The 23,306-nt window shown below is 38.2% G+C and overlaps 1 protein-coding gene and 1 pseudogene across 2 annotated transcripts in view; both read right to left on the bottom strand.

Moving 5' to 3' along the window:
- Positions 1–23,306, bottom strand: part of PDE4B (phosphodiesterase 4B) — a 346,024-nt gene that overhangs the window by 222,987 nt on the left and 99,731 nt on the right. The window lies entirely within an intron of this gene.
- Positions 20,380–21,909, bottom strand: LOC129497663 (ADP/ATP translocase 2-like; annotated as a pseudogene).

Here is a 23,306-nt window from a genome sequence, read left to right as displayed (position 1 = left end):
TGAGATCCCTCCTCAATCTCTGTCTTTTTTTTCTCTCTCTCCTTTCCTTTATATCCCATCCTCCACCAAACTGTGGAATTCATCCAATCTGAAAAGATACCAAAAAAATACCAGAAACCTAAATAAACAAATTACTCCTAAAGACTTGTTCACTAAAATAAAGTCCTCTCCAGGAATCCTCACTCAATTCTTTCTGCCCTAGTTTAGAGTAGGTTTCCTTTTCTATATTCCCAAAGATCTTCACACGCACGGCTGGCTGCTAGCACAGCATTTACCACAATATACTATTTGAAACTTCTCTCAACCAGAATTCTGAGAGCTCCTGAGACCAGATCATGTGTCTTAATAACACTAGCATTCTCAGTGTTCAGGTCACTATCGGAAACACAGTAGGAGGTCATTAAACATTTAATAAATAAATGAAGGTAAATTTCCTAAGCTCTAGCTTATACATACACACATAAATTTACACATATATACCTATAATTGTATATGTATATACATACTTACCTACATACATACATATATATTTAGCTCTGATTTGATTGATATATTTGACAACCAAATACTAGTAAAATTCTGCATCTGCCAAAGCACACCATATGTGAAACCACTGTATCCAGACAGAGACCTAAAACGTTAATATGATGTTTTTAAATATATCTCACAAGCTTCAAAACAGAGCTCTAAAATGTAAGTGGGTGGCAAAAGTGGGGAAACCAACTGCCACAGAGCTAATTTTCAAGAGAGCAAAATGTATGTGAAATTATATTCGAAGTAGTAGAGCAAGAACAATCTGCAATACACCTACTCCTCCCAATGAACATGCATCCTTCGTATATATAAGACTTAACTACAACTTTAACAAGCACACAGATCACATTTAAGCACTGTCATAAGTCAAATAATACTCTCTTGTACTCAAATATATCCACAGTCCCCAAGTCATGAGAACTTTTTTTTTTAATTTTTTATTTATTTATGATAGTCACATAGAATGAGAGAGAGAGAGAGGCAGAGACACAGGCAGAGGGAGAAGCAGGCTCCATGCACTGGGAGCCCGACGTGGGATTCGATCCCGGGTCTCCAGGATCGCGCCCTGGGCCAAAGGCAGGCGCCAAACCGCTGCGCCACCCAGGGATCCCCATGAGAACTTTTAAAGATGAATATTTTTAAAGTTGAACAAAATAAACATAAGGATTCCTATAAACACTATAAAAACATGATTGATTCCTGCATTTCTGCATTATTAAACAATGCCATTTTCCTTTTTTGTATAGCACAAATTGAGATGTTTAAAAAATTTGCAATTATCATATGGTATCACTCATATGGGGAATATAAGAAATAGTGAAAGGGATTATAAGGGAAAGGAGGGAAACTGAGAGAAAAATTAGAGAGGGAGACAAACCATGAGAGACTCCTAACTCTAGGAAACAAATAACTGGTAGTGGAAGGAGAGGCAGGTGGAGGTTTGGGGTGACTGGGTGACGGGCATTGAGGAGGGTACTTGAGGAGATAAACACTGAGTTTTATACTATATGTTGGCAAATCGAACTTCAATAAAAACAAAATAAAACAAATTTGTAGTTTTTTTCCTTACATGATTAAAGAAACTTCAGCTCTTTTGACATTTAAATTATATTTTATGCTGCTTATGTAATGATGTGTCATTCTTTGCATTTAATTTGTAGTTGTAAAAGTTGCATTGAGGCCTTTGTTTCTTAGTTCTCTATTTTTAAATCTGAGAATCTTTGCTGACCTTTTTGCCAGTCCCTGGCCCTCTCTGAGACCATTTCATCAAGTAGCTGGCCTTTCTGCAATGCATAGGGGGCGTGCCAGTTGAGGCAAATTGCATATTAACAAACTGCTTTTCACCTTTCACATCATTTTTATCTGATTGAGGGCAGTTTAAAATGAATATTTAGAACAGCCAACAAAAGGAAAAAGAAGTACCTCTTTTCAAGGTGTTTGCCACTCTGTCCGTTCAATATATTTATTTATATACCTGTCATTTTTCCTAGACAGAGGCTATGTTTTATTTTCTTTGAATCTGCTTCAGTTACTAGCATAGTGTCCTATGTCAAATTTAGTAAGATCACTGTTGTGATCATTATCACCACAGCTGTATTTTACTAAGCACCTCACACAGGCAAAAACTGATCCTATGCCTAGTATATATACAATGGGATACCTGATGAAATTTTTTTCCACAGATCATGTCTACCTCTTCTCTAACTGGAACTGGAGAGACAACAGGTAGGTATGTGGCCCTGGAGCAGATGTGTATTCTTATAGAAAGAGTCACTTTGTTGGCCCTAGCCCCATTGTCCTAGGAGGGAGAAAATAGGAGGTGTAACAACATCCCAAGATGTCCACATCCTAATCCTCCAAGATTCCAGGCCTTAGGATTAGAAGACAATCTTGAATTTTCCTGGTGGGCCCAATCTGATCCTGAGTCCTTAAAAGTAGAGAACATTTCTTCTATTGGAGGCAGAAGAGAGATGAAGCATAAGGGGAAGTTGAGAAAGTCTGCAGTATGCAGATGAGCCTTTGCTGGTTTAAGGATGGAGGAGGCAATGTGACAAGCATTCAGGCAACCTTAAGAGGCTGAGAAGGGCCGGCTTTCAGAAGAAAACAAAAAAGCAAGGACTATGATTCTACAGCCACAAGAAACGGAATTCTGTCAAGAATTTGAATGAACTTGGAAGAAATTTCATCCCCAGAGCCTTCAGGAAAGAAGGCATCCATGCTGACACACTGACTTTGATTTGTGAAACTCAGTGCAACAGGCCCACTTGCGCCATGCTGCCCTCAGACTTCTGATTTATTGAACACTGAGATAATAAATAGGTGCTGTTCTAAGCCACTTAATTTGCAGTAATTTGTTATGCCAGCAATAAAAAACTAATACAAAGGCTGTACCCAGACATTTGAGTTCCAATACAAGCTGTCCCTCCCAATACACCTTTGATATGTGGATACATTGGGGATAAAGCCAGTAATTTTTAATGGGTGCTAAAGAGCTTCCTTAGAAGTGAAAAGAATCAAGGCCCTTACCCACTTACTCTTTTGCAGTTCAATGTTAGTATAATTTATCACAATGGGTTCAGAAGGTTCTAACTTAGGTTTGTTAAGAATAAAGGAATTTACCTGAAAGAAGGAAGTCTAGCCTGGTAATTTAGGTTTTAATAACAGAGTCTAAGGGTTTATGTATATGTACATTATAAAAAATGTCTACTTGGACTATTCCTCTTTGATCAATTAAATTCAACAAATACCTATTAGTCCTAAATATTAGTAAAATGTGTACCAGTATAGATACAGAGGTGAGCAAGTTATGGCTGCAGCCCAAGAATCCTGACAACTCCAGTATCGAATATATTGAGCAAAGATGCAATGAATATTTGCTGGATGGATGGGTGGATGGTAGATGGACAGATGGATGGATGTGAATCATCTGCTTTGTCTAAAACCTAGCTCTTGCTTTCTTCATTTTTTAAAAATGAAATGTAGAATGGATATGATTTTGATGGAACCTCAAAGAGTTGCCTATTCTCAACCTCTGTCTATTCTTACCTCTCTCAGATTTGTGAGTCAAACTATTCTAATCCTACCGGCCAGGCAAATGAGTCCACACTGAGCTCTTTGATTTCTAATTATCTAGACCAGTCATTTTGCAATTCATCATGCCCTGTATTATTGCTTTTCTTGTATTGTTACATCTTCCTGCCATTGAATGCTTTATATGTTAAAGCCAACATTGTTTTCCTTTTGCTTCCTCCCCATCCCCCCCTAAATAAGCCCCTCAAGAGCAGGAACTATGTACATTGTAATGGATAAAACTGGGTGCTGTAGCCAGACTAGCCTGGCTTTGTCATTTAATATCCGTGTGATCCAATGTACTAGATTTTTGTTTCATCAGCCATAATATGGAAATAATAAGAGTTCTCCACTTTCATTGTATTGTTGTGAGGACTAGAGTCATTTATATGTGCAAAGTACTTGGAATAGTTACTGGAACATAGTAAGTACTCTTAAATATTAGCTGCATATTTGGTTTCCCAGCATAGCACCTATCACAAGGTATAACAGGAGATTTAAGATACTCAGTAAATAATTGTTAAAGTTTAGCTATAAAAAGGAGAGAGGAATGGTGATAAGAGATTTTTTTTTTTTTTTTATTTTACCCTTTATACCTTGGTAAATATAAAACATACAAATCTCTTAAGACTCTCTAACAATCTGGAGACTCCTGATGCAGTCCAGACTCTGAGATTAGCCTCCGGGTGACCTCAAGACAAGTCACTGAAGTATTCTGAATCACTGTTTTGACATCTCTATGTTGGGCATAATAATACCCTCCACTCAGTTGAATCTTTCTAATTTCCAAATGACTAGATTAGGATGAGTGACTCAGATCCTGATTCATCACCTTCAGCAAAATAGCCATACCCCCTAACCAACAGTGAGAAAACTAAAGCCATCATATGTGATCCCCTTCAACTTTCTACCTCCATGAACAAACAACATCCAAATGTATGCTTATGTAATTCCCCTCCTTTTTTCAGAGAATGAGATAGCCCTCCTTCTAATTAGCCCTAACCTCTTAGCAATGCTCTTTGAAAAAAAAAAAAGATTTTATTTATTTATTCATGAGAGACACAGAGAGAGAGAGAGGCAGAGACACAGGCAGGGGGAGAAGCAGGCTCCATGCAGGGAGCCTGACGTAGGACTCGATCCTGGGACTCCAGGATCACACCCTGGGCCGAAGGCAGGCGCTCAACTGCTGAGCCACCCAGGCCTCCCTTAGCTATGCTCTTGAGCTCCTTCTTTCCTATACCCCAAGAGGTCATGAAAATACCTATAAGAGAAATAATCAGCTTTAAACATCTGCCATCAGTTATCTTCTTTCTTTCCCGTATCTTCAAATCATTCCTCACTAATACCTGCTTTCCCTCAGCCTGTGAACATGTAGCTGTTTTCCCATTCCTAAATCTCTACTTTGACCTTACATCTAACATCCATACTCTCCTCTCATCCAAACTTCTCTAGAGCCTTCATTGTGTCCCTCTCTTTAAGTGGATTTGCTTGAGGTAATGGTTTATCTCCTAATTGCTAGATCTGATATTCTTATGCTAGTCCTTATCTAATTACATGTATTTAATATGGTGATTATGCCCTCCTTATAACTCCCTACTCTGTAATTTCTGGGACTCCTTACTCTTATAGTCCTCCTTTGACTTCAATTCCATCCGTGTTGTCTCTCTCCTCTGCTTCTCTTCACTTTCTGAATGACGTTTTCTCTCAGAAATCTGTCCCTATTCCACTTATTTTCCCTTGTGAGCATTCTTGCTTGAGCGGAGAGGTCTCATCATTTCCATTAAAATTTCTAATGAAATGATTCATACATCTTTGAAAAATGAGGCCCATTCTATCTTGGTTTTAGTTAAGGCTCCAAGATAACAGATATCAAGTAGTCCATTGTTCAGAATAAAGAGCTACAGCACCTGAGCAGAACTAGAAATTCAGACAGAGCATATTTATACTAATGCATTTTCACAAAGAGGTACTATAGAAGTGAGGGTGGGGAAAGGTTAGAAGAAATCAGCCAAAGCAGACACAATACTGACATGGAGGGATCTATAGTCAGAGAGCTCAGTACACAATTCTTCAATGAGCCCAAAAAAGGGTCCATGGGAGAAAGAATCATCTTGAAACACCTGAAACAACCAGAAAAACTCAATACTGTATTATATTGGTACAGTCAAGAGAGATCTTTCCTGACCCTTGTTATATGCCCAAAGTAGGGGAGGACAGGAGCTTTAACTTAAAATGGCAATTTGAAATTTCAGCTACTACATGAGATCAATTTTTTTGAGATCTAATATTTTAATTACTAAAATGAGACTGGGGAACTAAGAGTGACTAAAAGGCTCTATGATCACTGCCTCTCAAGTTGCATTTGTTAAGCATAATGAATACATCTATGTGACTGGCACAGATTCTTCTCTGAGCTTCATGTACATGACCCTAACATCCAACTGTACATCTTCATCTGGGTGCCTTAAATTTTATCTGTTCCAAACAAAACTCATCCTTGTTTCTAAACTTGTTTCTATCTCTCTATATATATATTTTTTTAATTTATGATAGTCACAGAGAGAGAGAGAGAGAGAGAGAGAGAGAGGCAGAGACACAGGCAGAGGGAGAAGCAGGCTCCATGCACCGGGAGCCCGATATGGGATTTGATCCCGGGTTTCCAGGATCGCGCCCTGGGCCAAAGGCAGGCGCCAAACCGCTGCGCCACCCAGGGATCCCTCTATATTTTTTCTTAATCATTGGCATCAACTATCATTCATTCCCATATTTAAGTCAATATCCTCAACAGCTAAATCAATCTCCAAGTATTGCTCTTTTCTTTGCACTTGTCATTGCTTCCTGTGGACTACTGATCTAACTTGTCACTCTAACTGGTTTTGATATCTCAAATCTACTACTGACCCAGTGAAAAACCTTTGTTGGCGTTATTTAAAATTAAAATCTGATGGCAAGAGATCCTTTAGTGATCTCTCATTCCCCAAAGTATTAAGTCTGAACCCCTTATCAGAATAATCTGGCCTTTAACTACCTCCTCATTTTCATCTTCAACTACATGTTGCTTTAAATTGTATTAATAAGGGCACCTGGGTGGCTCAGTCTGTTAAGTGTCTGCCTTGGGCTCAGGCTGGGATCCTGGGATCAAGCCCCACTTTGGGCTCCCTGCTCAGCAGGAAGCTTGCTTTTTGCTCTGCTGCTCCCCCTGCTTGTGCTCTCTCTCTCTCTCTCATAAATAAATAAATAAATAAATAAATAAATAAATAAATAAATACTTCAAAAATAAATAAATAAGTTGTATTAATCATTGTAATGGTGTTAATACTGCCCCAGCAGTATTAATATGTACAGATCCTCTGTTTCCACCATCACATACTAACACCTGGATGTTTGCTACTTCACTGTCTTTTTTTTTTTTGTTAGATTTTATTTATTTATTCATGAGAGACAGAGAGAGAGAGAGAGAGAGAGAGAGAGAGAGGCAGAGACACAGACAGAGGGAGAAGCAAGCTCCATGCAGGGAGCCTGATGTGGGACTCTATCACAGGTCTCCGGGATCAGGCTCTGGACTGAAGGCGGCGCTAAACTGCTGACCCACCCGGGGAGCCCTTCACTGTCTTTTATAATTCTATTATTGATCCCTTTGAATGTCTTTCTCACCTATTCTTCTCATATCACCAAATTCTTCTTCATCCTATATGACTCAACTTAGACATCAACTCATTCAGAAAGCCAATTCTAGCACTACCCTCAAAAAATGGACTGTGTAGTTAGCTCTTTTATGCATGTATTTGTATCTTTACAGGTAATGCTTTACACTGTGCTTTTCTATTTATCTACCTTCTTGACTAGATTATACTGCTGGAGGAAATGGTCATATTTTATTTATCTATATAGCTCCAAAGCAAAGTTTTTGGCACATGGCAAACATGTAACAAACATTTTTGGAAAAAAGGATAGGATTATATAAAAGCTAGTATTTTACAAACCTCCTTCCATCATAGTATTTCATTTGAACCTCAGAAGACAATTATGAAGTAGCTATTTTTATTTCTATTTTACAAATAAGGAAACTGAGCCTTAGGTAACATAAGCAACCTGCTAACAACCAGCAAGTGAATTAACTGCAGCAAGAGATAATGCATCTATATCTGTTAGGTCCAGGATCCATGTTTAGCTAACTGAAACACACTGGGATGTGTGTGAATGCTGATCCTAAATGTATGTGTGAAATAAGACATGAGGTGTCTGATAACATTAACAGGAGCTTCATCTAAAAGCCCTGAAACACCGAAAAGAGAAGAATCAAGCTACACTAAAAATAAAACAAAGGGTCAAAGCTGTTTGAGTGTGGGGAGAAGAAGTAAAGGGTCATGTACCTTTGAGAGCTATGCTGTTTTATATATCATTTACATCTCAGTGCATTGTATTATTAAATAGAGAAGTTTTCTAAAATACTGCATGATTGCATTGCTCATCTGCAGTGCCAAGTCTGTAACTATCTGCCTAAGACATAATGTTTCTCAGGCTGAATCAGATTATATTTACTCAGGAAGCCAGCATAGTTCTGGCATGACAAGAAAACTGTTCTTTTGGTTTCAACATATTCATTTGGATCTCTATCTCAACTTCGAAAAGATTTCCATCGTTAGTGGCAGATTTAGGAGTCTTTCTGCCCGCCCCCCCAGTTTTGTCTATATGATATTTAAGATTACCTATGCTTTTCTCTCCCTGCCTTTTCCCTGTTCCCTTATCTCCCATTAAAGTAAGAGGTAGGCTTTGAGTTCATTGCCCCAGTGGAGGAATCAAGAAAAGCAGAAAGCTTTTAGTATGGTAGATAATGGGAACATAGAGAGGACTCAAAATCATCTACCAACTCTCCTCAACACTCTCTCTCCCTGAGTTAGGTTCCTGATAATAGAGAGGTCCTGGTCTCTGCTCACTGATAATACCATGAAGAAGGTGGCAAGGCTTGAGAAAAGAGAAGGCTTCTTAGGGCTTCTAGGCAAATAGGATCAGAGGAAGCCTAGGTTAGGATTCCTGAGTCCCCAGCATGGCAAGGAAGCAACAGAAGGCTGCTATAAGAATAGGGACAGCAGTCTTCTTCTCATGGTCAAGTAAGCCTACAGGTCCAATGACCAGAGACAAGGCTGTCCTACAGTCATACTTGACAGTGAGACCAGGAGTTATGAGTCATCCTTGAGGGTGAGAACCCCAGAAAGACCTGAGCTTGAGTTTTCAACCAGGTTAACTAGAGTAGGTCTCAGAGACAGAAGTTAAGATGTGTTTGCGGAAGTGAAGGAAGTGGTATATTTATTGCATTTCCAAGCTTACCTACTGGGATTCATAAAGCAAGCAATAATAATAATATACAGTGGATTTCTTCAGATACCTAAGAGTGATATTCAAAGCTGCCTCTACTATATAGGAAGTTGGTAGGATCACTTGGGCTTATAATGCTGTGGGGTATTATATTGTGAAGAAAAAGTGAATTGCACCACAGAACAGAGGGAACCTCCCCACTTCTGTATGTGAGTCCTTATCACCCAGCTTCCTCCTGCTCCTACCAAGTTTTTCCTATTCACTTTAAACAAAATCACAAGACTACAATATCTCAGAAGAGATTGCTGGGACCCCTTGCCTTTAATACCTGTGCTCTAAGCAAGTAACTTAGAAGCTAGTTGTATCAACTCTTGTATCCAGCAGTTGCCTCAGGGAATAGATTTTCCAAGCATAATATTTCCAGGACATGCTACTGTTGCCTCTGAGCTGTACCTGAATCTCCCTAGTCCTAAAAAGCCTGTTAAACCAGTTGGATACCTTAGTCTTCTCTGGTGGTGCTTTATTTTTGAATCACTGCTACAGCAAAGAGCATGAAATACAAATGCACACACTCCATAAATGTACCGTATCATCGTAGGCTGCTATCTAAGGTTGCCTAATGTGATCTGGAGACAACAGAAACAGGCTGCCTGTGGTATAGGATTTCAAGGCAATGAAAAAAATAGGGGAAAATATGAAAGAAACATTCCAGTCTTACAGACTCAGCAGCTTTTCACTTCTGACTCCCTTTGAAGCTAAATGACCCCGAAAGGATTTTTTCTCTCTTTAAGAAAGGTCAGAGTTTATTTGTAGCCTTTCTAGCACCAACACAAGTAAGAACAGAGAAAAGCCAGCATATTTGCATCACTATTCATTCAGTCCTATACTCTTCATTTGTCTCTATCACAAATACATAGCTCCCACCCCATGTCAGGCACTGCATGTGAGCCATCCAATCCTAAAGTCCTGCAAACTAAGTCTTATTCCCTTTTACAAACAGGGTGACTGTGACTCAGAGGATAACCTCTAGATAGAAATAAACAACTGGAATATGAACTGAGATCTGTCTGAAATGTTGTCTCTTTAGCACCTGATACTAAGTAATGCTGGAGTGGCTCCTGAATATGCCATTTTCCAGGGCCACTCCCAGTTAGAACAATCTTATTAAAAATACACGTAAGGTCATGTTATTTCATTGCTTAAAACACACTAATGAGTTCTTATCATACTCAGAATAAAATGGAAATTCTTTCATGACCTACAACGATCTGGCCCTTGGCTAACTTTAAAGCTACTTTTATACTCTCCCCATCACTTCCTCCACTCCTGCCATCCTATCTTTTTTTCTTCTTTTTCAAAGTTCCTCTCCTTCTTCTTGTAGGGTTCTATGTTCATCTGTTGCCTGAAGGTTCTTTCCACAAGTTCTAAATTGGCTGCCTCACTGTTCAGCTGTCAGCTCACCGAGTGGTGTTATTCACATATTTGGTTATTTACTTGTTGACTATCTGTGTACTTCCAGATACTTCTAGCCCCAATGCTTAGAACAATGTCTGGTAAATATAGGAGTTGCCAAATAGATATTTATTAATGGATTTAAATTTATTACTACTAGAAAAATTAGCAATATTAAATCACCATCCTTTACTGGTTATTAATATATATTTGGTATTCACAAAACATTGAAGGTTTAAAAAACATTGAAGGCCCTTCAGTGATGTTCCCAATAGAGATAAGCTATTGAGCCTTCTAAACCCATGTCTATCAGTCACTGAATCCAAGAGAATGTGGGATCCTGGGCAACTCAACTGTCTTTGGTTGAGAGCAGTTCTTGATAGGGAGTCATGCAAAAGCCTTCCACTGCCAACATCTGAGGGCAGATGAAGAGTGAATGCTTAGTCTTTAAGAGGGGTCTGGGTGGTGCCCCTCAGCATCCATTACATGGAGAAGATCATATTTCTTTGCCAAATGTCGCAGGTTATCAAATGAGATCATGTGTGTTGAAACCATCTAGCCTAGTCTCTGACATTTAGAGAACACTCTATAAAAATTTTCCTCACATGAATGAATGAAAGAAAAATGAGTGAATGTTTTACTGATGCCACATCTTGTTGTCAGTATCTGCTTTTCCTGTGTGCCACTGTCTGTCATGTAAGTCTCTCACACACACAAAAAAAAATGTGACTATACAGACTAAATCTTTTAGAGAGACTCTTTTTGGTCCACTGGGTCTCCAGTTCATAAACAGATCCATTTTCCCACCTTCTTTGATTGAGTTATGGAAAAGAAGTGTGTTGCATTAGAAGCTACATTTTGGACCTTTGAAGATAAAATGTGGGGGATTTGTAGTATTAGGATTAGGCTGGCTGGAGTCTGATCTTTCACGGAATTTTTTTTTTAATTTTTTATTAATTTTTTATTTATTTATGATAGTCACACAGAGAGAGAGAGAGAGAGGCAGAGACACAGGCAGAGGGAGAAGCAGGCTCCATGCACCGGGAGCCCGACGTGGGATTCGATCCCGGGTCTCCAGGATCGCGCCCTGGGCCAAAGGCAGGCGCCAAACTGCTGCGCCACCCAGGGATCCCTCACGGAATTTTTTTAAAAATCACTTCTATTTTTTAGACTCTAGGGCTACCATAGTAAGGTGATATTTTCTAATTATTTCACATTAGCTGGATCATATAAGAGATTTGCAGTAGAAACAAAGCAAATGTAGTACGTAAATCAGGAAAAAGACATATTAGGTGGTTACTGCTTTTACAGAAGAATTCACACTCCTATTTATGGAACAGTTCCATATTTTGAAGAAATTCTTTCACTAAATATCCTTTTTATACATATTAATTAACAACCATATGAGATAAAAAGACTTCTTTCCCCACTTATAGGAAGGTTTAAGTGACCTGCTTAGTCGCAGAATTTGTAAGGGACAGAGCCATGGCTTCTACTTTTGACTATTATGCTATCTCTCTTTAGCCCCCATAATACCACAATGATTTTGCTTTCTGCTTCAAAATTTTGTCATATTCCTATAGAAGTACTTCATTCCATTATCAAAGATTTTGTACTTATTATATCCCAAATCCACACTGCAAGATGAATAACACAGTGTCCCTAAATGCGAGCAAGCACATGGGTAAGAGATACAACTATTACAAGAGATATATCAGACTATTACAACTATTACAAGAGATGTATCAGACCGAACAAAGCCTCAGACTTATGTGAGCTGAATCTACTTCCTGCAGTTTCCTTATTTGTTATTCAGTTATTCAATCACTAGAATATGTAAAGCCAGGCTATTTATATGGTTTTCAAATTTCTTAAAAAGAAGCAGTCATTTCCAACTTCAAATAAATGCCAATAAAGAGTGAAGTTCTTTTTCAGCCCTCAGGGTGACAAATACCATCCTTAGAACAGGCTGTTTCTTCTCAAGTGAACATCCTGAATACATGCTATTTAGACTTCAATATAAACATAACTTAATGGTCAGAGGAAAATCACGTTCTCCTGGAATTGTACATTTTATGACCCTAATAAGGTGATGACAATGGATCTCTTGTTAATTTTTTTGAAATCCAATACAATCACAATTACACTAATGCAGGATGATTTTAGAGGGAACAAAAATAAAATAAAGTGTTCCTTTGGAAAAATCTCCAATGAGAGCTATCTTATGACACGGTATCTCCCTGGAGACTGGTTATGGAATTTTCTTGCCGAAAACATTTTATGTGATGAAAATGGAATGCATTTGTTTCCTTGGAAACAAACCCTTTCACCTTTGTTGCACAGAATTTTGAGCAAAGAAAATTTAGTAATTAGACCTAGAATCTACCTATTTTAAACTAGTGGAATTTTCAAACACATGATATTATTAGAAATAATGTGCAATAAAACCCACTTAGCTCACTTATGATCAAACAAATAAACCTTTACATGACTTAGAAGTATGGACATCGGGCATTCTAAACATGGTAATAGAATTACCTATGAACTTTTACACTTGAATAGCTTAGAAAATCCCTCAGTTAAAATCATCAGCTGACTAAAATAATCTATTATAATAAAAGCAAATAAAAGCATAAATTGAGTAATAAAAATATTAGAAAGTTTCAAAATGTAAAGTCAAAAGTGTGGCTATTGGCCAGTAGTTTTAAGCCAATAATGTCTTCAGGGATAGAAAATATTTTCTATAAGGAAACAGATTCTGTTTTCTTTGCTTATGAAGTGTCTTACTGTCCTATGCTTTTTTACATCCCAAGAATCAACCTCTTGAATACACATAAGAAGTTATGTTTTATTCTTTTCTTTATGCACTGCAGCCCCCTTATCCCTGGTTTCTCTTTCCAAACACAGCTTCAACTACTCAAGGTCAACTGTCCTCCAGAAGTGATGTCAGATGATCAACAGTAGCCTTGAATGCTACGTCACCATGCCTACCTCATCACCTCATGTCACCTCGTCATCTCACATCACCACAAAGAAAGGGTCAGTACAGGACAAGATTTTCTGAGAAGAAAGACTATGAATGTATAGCTTTTATTATAGTATATTCTTATAATTGTCCTATTTGATCATTACTTATTCTTGTTAATCTCTTACTGTTCCTAATTTATATATTAGACTTTATCATCACACATGTATATGTAGGGGAAAAAACAGTATATATAGGGTTTGGTATTATGTGTGATTTTAGGCATCCACTGGGGATCTTGGCACTATCTTCTGTGGATAAGGTGGAGACTGCTGTACTCTATAGCATAAATGTAGCAAAATATTGGTGGGGCAGGTTAAGACAGGTTAAGACTATTTCTGACATTTCGCAGGCTCAAAGTACTTTCGTAAAAGAAATCACATAGTTCAATTAAACTCCGTACTTTAACTTGTATACTTCATTTAAACCCTAGAATAAAAATATTACAAAATGCATCCATGTTTTTTTCTGTATCAACATCTTTAATGAATAATTTGGAAAAGCTTTGATCATATTACCCTGTCTTTGAAGTTCAAATCACTTCAAAGAGTCCCTAATGTGTCAAGAGAATTATGTTTTTAATTTTTTTTACTTTGAAATAATTTGAAACTTACAGGAAAGTAGCAGAAAAAGAAGAATATTGCTGTGTATCCTTCACTCTTTGCTCAGTTTCCCTAAAGTTAATCTATTGTATAACCATAGTGCACATACCTAAACTAAGAGATTAACATGGTCTAATACTCTTAACTAAACTGTAGTCTTCATTCATATTTTACCAGTTTTTGCACTACTACTCATTTTTCTGTTCCATGATCCAATCCAGTATCTCACATTACATTTAGCTTTTAAATTTCTCTATGCATCTTCAATTTATGATGGTTGCTCACTCTTTATCTTCCATGACTTTGATACATTGAAAGAGTAATAGTCAGTAATGTTGTAAAATATCTCTCAGGAGTGATGCACTCTTTGAGTATATCCTGTAAGAGAGTACCTGATTTCAATATATCTTATTATCAATCATATTAAACTTGATCATTGGTTGATGTTGAATTTGCTGGGTTTCTCGAACACTATAAAATTATCTTTATCTCTGTAATAAGGATGTTGGTGGTAGATACTTTGAGACTAGAGAAATACCTATTCTTCTCAAACCCAGTAGTTTTAGTGTCCATTGGTGGATTTTGCCTGCAACTCTTACTGCTATGTTCTAAAGGTGACTTTCTGTTTCTCTCATTCCTTCTACATTTATTTTTTTTAATGTTTTTTTTATTGGGACACCTGGGTGGCTCAGTGGTTGAGCATCTGCCTTCAGCTCAGGGTGTGATCCCAGGATCCTGGGATCAAGTTCTGCATTGGGCTCCCTGCAGGGAGTCTGCTTCTCCTTCTGCCTATGTCTTTGCCTCTCTGTGTGTCTCTCATGAATAAACTAATAAAATCTTTTTTTAAAAAAAGATTGATTTATTTATTTGAGAGAGATGTGTGAACAGTGAAAGGGGCAGAGGGAGAGGGAGAGAATCTCAAGCCGACTCTCCACTGAGAGCAGAGCCCAACATGGGGCTCCATATCATGACCCTGAGATCATGACCTGAGCCGAAATCAAGAGTCGATGCTGTACTGATTGAGCCACTCAGGTGCCTCTCCTTCTACATTTATTAACTGGAATTCTTCTGTAAGGAGGAGTTGTAAGGCAGTCTTTTTTGCTTTTGTTTTTTCAGTTTGAAAATAATGATCATTTTACTGCTTTGTCTTATGTCTTCTAAAACATTTGTAAGAAAAATAAATAAATAAATAAAAATAAAACATTTGTAAGTTTTAGAAGATCAAAGCTATTATATTAATTAGGTAGGATAGGGTTAAAGAAATGTCCTCATGGGCCAAGAAAGTCAAAGTTTAAAAAAGAAAGAAAGGAGGTTCCATAAAGCAAATACTGTAGGGAAAACTACCAGTAATTTATTTGTATTTGATATTAGTAACAACAGAGTCATATTAGAAAGTTACCAAGTCTTGATTATTCAGTTATGTATTCAATGAATTGCTGACATTTTGCTAGGTGAGGAAGTGACCTTTATTCATGAGCCAACTCAAACATCTCTTGTCAAAACACTTTTCTGACTTACTCTGCAGTGTAATTATTCACTCCTTTTTATTGTCTGTTAGTGGGTATCTCTGATATTTGCTACATTTTTTACTTAAATTATAGATACCCTCTCCTTCTCCCTCTCATCTTTCCCCTCCCCTCGAAGACTGTAAGCTCCATGAAATCAGCCATCTCATCCCAATCACTCTTGTATCTCCATCACTTAACAGAGTATTAATACATATGAGCCTTTAAATTAATGTTTAATGAATCTTGACAGATGTATATATAGATGGATGGGTAAGTCAAAGGGTCTGCCTTCAGGAAACACAATCTAGTGAGGATTTGAACTATTATAGTAAAAATATGGGGGGGGGTAATATATAGAAAGAACCTGGCTCAGCTACTGAAAGTGGTCATAACAAAATCATTTTGCCTTTCTGGGTTTCAGTTTCACCATCAAATCAACAAACTAGATGACTCCTGAAGTCACTTTCAACGGTAATATATTCCATCATTCTAACATCTACTTGGATATTGCCAAAATATGAACACTCCTTTCAAAGTGTCCAATTGAATAAAATTTATAAGCAAGTACATGTGTTCTAACACCAGAATTTTATGTTTTATCTAAATTGCACCAGTGTAAAATTAGATCCTTTTTCATATTACTGTCAATCTGTTAGCTCTTCAGAACTAACCAAAGAGAATGATCATTTTCCATTTCAAGCTATGGCAAAGCAAGCACATTTTTTGGTGCCTTCCCAGCTCCTCTGGAACTACATTTATGCATTATGCTAGTCCTGCTTCACATATGCTGATGTTGTTAAGTACATCACCTCTCATGGGGTGAATCCATAATTTGAAAAATAAAATTAAATGCACCACAAAGACTTTCCTTATAGAACAGTTTTCTTTGAACTTACTAATGAAAACAATACCTTATATTTGCTTTGCATTTTATATTTCAAAGGGCTTTCACATTCCTCACCTTGCATAAGGGAAAATTTTTAAAACTTTCTTTCATGAGCTGAATAGAAGTTCTATGTTACTATCATAATTGTGGATATCATTATCATTATTTGCAATGTATTAATGAATGAATATGCTCAAGAACCCTATCAGGTGAGGTAGACAGGAAGGGCAAGAATCATTAACCAGGTGGGCAAGTTAAATAACAAAGCCACAGACAGGACAAAGGATCTCCCATGATTGATCATAAGTACCGTGACTTCTGGGTCCTTTAACAGGTATTTTGCTGTTGGCCTAAAGGCAGGCAAAATTTAATAGACTGTATATAAAGACAACTAATTTGTTTTTATTTGAATTAACAGTGAGAGGAGGGCACAAGTGTCTGTGATGATTATTTAATTGCACATTCACCAGTTTAAAAGAATCAGCATGACTTTAAAGGAAGAAAGAGAAAGGATAAGGGAAAAGGAAAGAAGGAGTGGGAGGGATGAGAGGAGTGAGAGGGGGTCCCCTCCCATTCATATCACACCTCTTCCCTTGAAAACTCAAGTTGAGAAATTATAATACAAATATCTGAAAATGCTGATGAACATAATTGTTTAAGCAAGTTACCCAGATACACAAAGGCACTATGGAGGAAGAGCTTTCAAAATGGTGTCAAGAATGTTATATTTGTACAGTTTTTTGTCAAATCTATTAAGATCTCAGTTATCATACCTGTTAGAATCATGGTTATCAGAACACTCTTAAATTGTGCTATTTCCTCTTGTTAGAGTCACTATCCTAACAAAAAAGTACAAAAAAGGAATTCATTGTTTGACCTATTTTAAGGAGAATATGCTTACTTGTATATGGAAACATATTAAGCTTTTCAAATGTCAAGGTATGATATGCTGGATATTCCCAAAAAAGGAAAAAAGAAAAGAAAAAAAGATAAATGGTCAAAGCATGGAAAAATCCCTTGATTTCAAAAAATCCTACAAAAAATCAAAACAAAACAAAACAAAAAAAACAACCCAAGACCCCTTCAGCTCTTACATATAAAATATGCCATATCCCAGGTAAGTTTCTTATTTCAATAAGAGAATATAAGACAGCATCTTTAATATGGATAGATTTTCTAAAAGCGATTTAAGGATTATATATGTAAAATTAATCAGCTTGTCAGTCAACCTGCAATAATTCAGTGTCTTCATTATGTGGAGCTAGGTTGTAAGTTCTACATGTTATTTCATAATAATATTTGTTTTCAATATCAAAATATATCTCTTGGGCCTAAAATGAAACATGAAACAGTATGACTTATTTATCTCCATATTTTTTAAAAGAGCCCATCTTCAGGGAGGACAATAACAATAGCAATAAGAGCTAATATTAACTGAGTACTTAACAGGTGCAAGGCACTGTTCTAAGTTTTCTCCACGTGTTAATGTATGAATACTCTAAAAAGAACCCTATCAAGTGAGTATTATTATCATCACATTTTGTAGATGAGAACACTGAGGATTAAAGAAACTAGATAGCTATCTCAGCATTTCACAACCCGTCAGTAATAGCATCAAGATTATAATGCAGCTCGTCTGACTCCAAAGGCATTGCTCTTCACTTCTACTTTACCTTACACAAGTAGGAAGGGAACAGGAAGGGAGAAAGGAAGAAGAGAGGATGGAAAGAGGGAAAAGAGGAAGTTGGGGCAGGAAAGGGAAATAGGAAAGGAATATAGAATAGAAATAGAAAAGGTGATAATTATTTAGCTCACATTCAAAATGGCAGACGAGCTCTCTCGATGGCCAGTTGTGACACTCAACTTACAGGACATTGAGTATACTTTTGTGAAAGTAAAGAACACTAACACACTGACATTAGACAGTTGGGGGAGGGGAAGTTGCAACAGAAATAAGAATGCTGTATTGTTTCTTTAGAATTGCCTACCAAGAACTGGCTTGAATCATTCTCCATGAAAACTGCTGCTAATTAGGGAACATAAATGGGAATTTTCAACCATGAAACTTAATAGGTGCAAACATTAAGTGGCCATTTTTTCCCCTTTTAAGCAACAAAAGTTAAAGCACAGCCTTCTTGTCTAATTCTTAGCTATAGCCAAAGAATAAAGGTAGCTTTTTAAAGAGACTGGTATCTCACTGCTGCTTAATCTCTTTAGGCCTGATGTTGATGTTCATGTTCATGTCACATTAGATGGTTCCAAATTATCCTCTTTAGTGTATTCCCCATAACCTCCTTTAGTTTCATCAAACTGAACTACTTGTTATTTCTCAAATGACCAGATGTTTGTCCACCCAAAAGCTCAGTTTTCTTGTTTGATCACATTCTACATTCTTCTAAGTCCCCACTAAAATGCCTCCCCCAGTACAAAATTTCCCCTGGTGGTCCAAGTCAGAAATGCTCTCTTCTTCCTCTGAATTCTTATCTAACTTTCCATTTGTCTTTACACTTTTCATTTTATTCTTGAATCTCTTACATGCATGATTCAGTATCTTATTTCCAGCATAGACTGTAGCTCCCCTGAGGCAGCACCACCATCTGGTCTATCTTTATTGACTTCATGGTACTTAATAGATTGATTTTTAGATAATGGACAAAGAAAATTTTTTTAAAGAAATACTTATTTTAGGGCAGCCTGGGTGGCTCAGCGGTTTAGTGCCTCCTTCAGCCCATGCGTGATCCTGGAGACCCGGGATCAAGTCCTGCATCTGGCTCCCTGCATGGAGCCTACTTCTCCCTCTGCCTGTGTCTCTGCCTCTCTGTCTCTCATGAATAAATAAATCAAATCTTAAAAAAAATACTTATTTTAGAGAGAGAGCATGAGTAGGGGGAGGAGGAGCGGAGCAGGGGTGGGGGGTTATAATTTCAAACAGACTGCAGTGAGTATGGAGCTCAATGCAGGGCTCCATCTCACAACCCCAAGACCACGACCTGAGCCCAAACCAGGAGTTGGATGCTCAACGGACTGAGCCACCAAAGTACCCCTGGACAAAGAATTTTAAATGAGTATTTGTTTAATTTCTGTGATACACATAGCACTATTGGGCATTGCCCTGTAAATCATTACAGGGCATATACACAGGTAGATTTAACATATAGGCATCTACAATGACAAACTAAATTCCGTACTTCTAGAAAAAATAACAAGAAAATAAAGAGTTCTTGTACTAATGTCCATGGAGGCCTAAAATTCAAATGCCTATAGGGATCATGGAGGTAGCATTCATGAGAGCCAGAACAGGGTGTAGGAATAATAAGGAAGATGGAGAAAGTGGCAAATGAAAAATGCATACCCCTTCCCTTTCATTGGAAGTGAGATGGAATTAGCTTACTACTGTGTGGGAATGCCAGAGTACTGTGCCAGAAATTCAGATTTTTGATGTGAAATCTTATAATTTTTATATCCTTGTAACAAATCATTATGATTATTTTGTGTTTTAAATTTTTTTCAAATATTTTTATATATTTATTTGTTTGTTTATTTTAGAAAGAGAAAGTGCACAAGGGCCAGGAGGGCCTGAGGGACAGGGAAAGAGAGAATTTCAAGCAGACTCTTGCTGTCTGCTGTGCTGAGCACAGTTTCCGATGCCAGGCTTGATCTCACAACTCTGAGATCACGATCTCAGCAGAAATCAAGAGTCAGACACTTAACTGACTGAGCCCTGCAATTGCCCCTTTGTATTTCTAATCTTTTTTTTTTTAATTTCAGACATTTTTTTTCTTCAAATTTATTTAACAGGAGTAACTGAAATAAAAAATGTAATTGAGTCCCATCATCATGGAAATGGCTTTAAGAGAAAACTGGTCAGATGAATATTATTGCTTCCCATTTTCAACTAGTATATAGTGGCCATTGATAAATAGCCAGCAGTCTGTCAAGAATGCTCAAGATATGTTATATAATACAACATGCCTGTTCACAGGGGGAGAACTAGGAAATAACTTATGTGAACTTTTTGATTTCATCATACAAGACAAACACAAAAGCACCACCCATGCCTCTGAGAACATTGGACCATGCCCCCTTGAAAAAGCTTTGGCTCCTTCATCACGGGCAATCTTCCTCCAGCAGTTGAGTGTGCCTGTGTACATGATATCAGTTCCTTTGCACCCTGACTACATCATCATTCGATGGTGAACAGTGTCAAATGGTAGGAAGTCAACCCAGCCACCGCTGTGATGGATTGTGCAATCATCCAGCTGATGAAGATGTGAGTATTCTTGGGATCTGGAAACATTCCCTTTGCAGTGTCATAGATACCAAAGTAGGCAGCTCGGTAGATGATAGTACCCTGCCCAGACGCATTAAAGCCTTGGTACAGGCCCTTAATCCCATCAGACTTCATCTTCTTTATCCATTCATCTTTCAATGCCATTTAATTTTTTTTAATTTTTATTATTTTTTTTAATTTATTTATGATAGAGAGAGAGAGAGAGAGAGGCAGAGACATAGGCAGAGGGAGAAGCAGGCTCCATGCACCAGGAGCCTGACGTGGGATTCGATCCCGGGTCTCCAGGATTGCGCCCTGGGCCAAAGGCAGGCACTAAACTGCTGCGCCACCCAGGGATCCCTCCATGCCATTTAGAAGCGACAAACACCCACCATTTGCTTCAATGTGGATGGCACTGGAGGGTATTATGCTGAGTGAAATAAGTCAATTGGAGAAGGACAAACATTATATGGTCTCACTCATTTGGGGAATATAAAAAATAGTGAAAGGGAATAAGGGGGAAAGGAGAAAAAATGAGTGAGAAATATCAGAAAGGGAGACAGAACATGAGAGACTCCTAACTTGGTAAACGAACTGGGGGGGGGGGTGGAAGGAGAGGTGGGCGGGGGGTGTGACTGGGTGATGGGCACTGAGGGGGGCACTTGATGGGATGAGCACTGGGTGTTATTCTATATGTTAGCAAATTGAACACCAATAAAAAATAAATTTATATTAAAAAATCCCATCAGACTTGTAGATCTTAACCAGGCAGTCACCAAGCCCTCTGAATTCTCTTTCAGCTCCAGCTTTGCCCACATCAGCTAGACGGGTTCGGGCAAAATCGAGAGGATACATAAAACACAAGGATGTGGCCCCAGCAGTGCCACCTGATGCCAGGTTCTCTGCAAAGTAGTGCCAAAACTGGGTTCTCTTGTCCACACCATCCAGGAAGATCTGTTTGTATTTATCTTTGAAGGCGAAGTTGAGAGCCTGGGTGGGAAAGTATCTGATGACTTTGGCCAGGTTACCACGCCAGTAGGACAGGACTCCCTCTGCTCCTTGGGAATCCGAACCACGCAGTCAATAATGCCCTTGTATTGCTTATCTGCAGTGATTTGCTTGCTGGCGTGCTGCACCTGCAGCAGCAGCTTGACCTGCTCGATGGGCGCCACCACCGTCTTGGAGATGGCAGCAGCCACTCCACCTGCCAGGAAGTCCTTGGTGAAGGACACAGTGGCATCTGTCATATTGAAAGGAACTAGACAGGACTGCGATAGGAACTGGCTGGGACTCCAGGACCCTGGGGCTGTATTTTTAATCTTAATAAAACACTGTACAGGCAATAAAACCCATTTGTGTGCTGAATCCAGGCTGGAATCACCAGCTTAAGTTTCAGACCTGAAATTTTCAGGCAGATGTGATAGAAAGAACAGGGACCAGAGATTTATGACTTTTATGTGAAACACACTTTTCTCTAATTCTTGCCATCACTACTAGGGTTAGGGGAAGATGTATTTGAAGTTAATTTCCCCAGGAGACTGAAGAAGGGCATTCTGGGTGGCTGAAACACAGAAATTTATTGTTTCAGTTCTGGAAACTAGAAATCCAAAATCAAGGTGTTAGTAAGAGGGGTTCATTTGAGGGCCGTGTAAGAGAATCTGTTCTATGCCTCCCTCCTAGCTTCTGATAGTCTCAGATGTTCCTTGGCTTGTAAATGGCATTTTCACTTGCATCTGTGCCCAAATTTCATCCATTCTAATGACCTCATCTTAACTTAATCATCTCCAAAGACCCTATTTCCAAATTCAAAAGGTACTAGGAATTAAAACTTCAACATCTTCTGGTAGAACACAGTTCAATCCGTAACAATGATTTTTTTTAAGTAACTATTAAGGTTAAAGTTTTTTTTCTTAAGATTTTATTTATTTATTCATGAGACAGAGAGAGAGAGAGAGGCAGAGACACAGGCAGAGGGAGAAGCAGGCTCCATGCAGGGAGCCCAACACAGGACTCGATTCTGGGTCTCCAGGATCACGCCCTGGGCTGAAGGCGGCGCTAAACCGCTGAGCCACCTGGCTGCCCTGTAACAGTGATGTTGTTAACAACCCAGTGCTTCTTGCAGAGTTCTCTCTGCTCCCCGGAAATCCCAGCAGAAAACTATGTTCGGAAGACATAAGGAGGAATTGTGACAGTAATCAGTTAAAGGGCAGCAAACTGGAACACAGAACTGCTTTTCTACTTTGTTGAAGAATGCCAGAGACAGTATTATTTCTCCTGAGAAATAAGCAAATATATTTCTTTCCTCCCCATAGTCTGGGGATACAGGTGGCTAAATTTACATGTTGCTAAATGCACAAGCAGCTGTTCTTTGTGTCTCACTCTAGACTAATGGCCTTAAAGGGTCAGATCCTATTTGATTTTACAGGACTAAATGTAACAATTCCCTCTGCATAGAGTGGCACATTAGCTAAAATCACAGTGGAAAACACACTACTGAGCTTTGCAAATACATGAACTATATGGTAAAGAGGTCAAAGCATCTCCTACAATGAACTCCTGATCCTTCTATTTCCCTATTTTCTCCTCAAACACCTGTGGAATTCAACCACAATAGTAATTATCCAGAATTCAGCTAGGCCACCTA

Source organism: Nyctereutes procyonoides, unplaced genomic scaffold, assembly GCF_905146905.1.
Source record: "Nyctereutes procyonoides isolate TBG_1078 unplaced genomic scaffold, NYPRO_anot_genome, whole genome shotgun sequence".
In the NCBI taxonomy this organism is placed as follows: Eukaryota; Metazoa; Chordata; class Mammalia; order Carnivora; family Canidae; genus Nyctereutes; species Nyctereutes procyonoides.
This window is presented reverse-complemented; position numbering and strand designations above follow the sequence as displayed.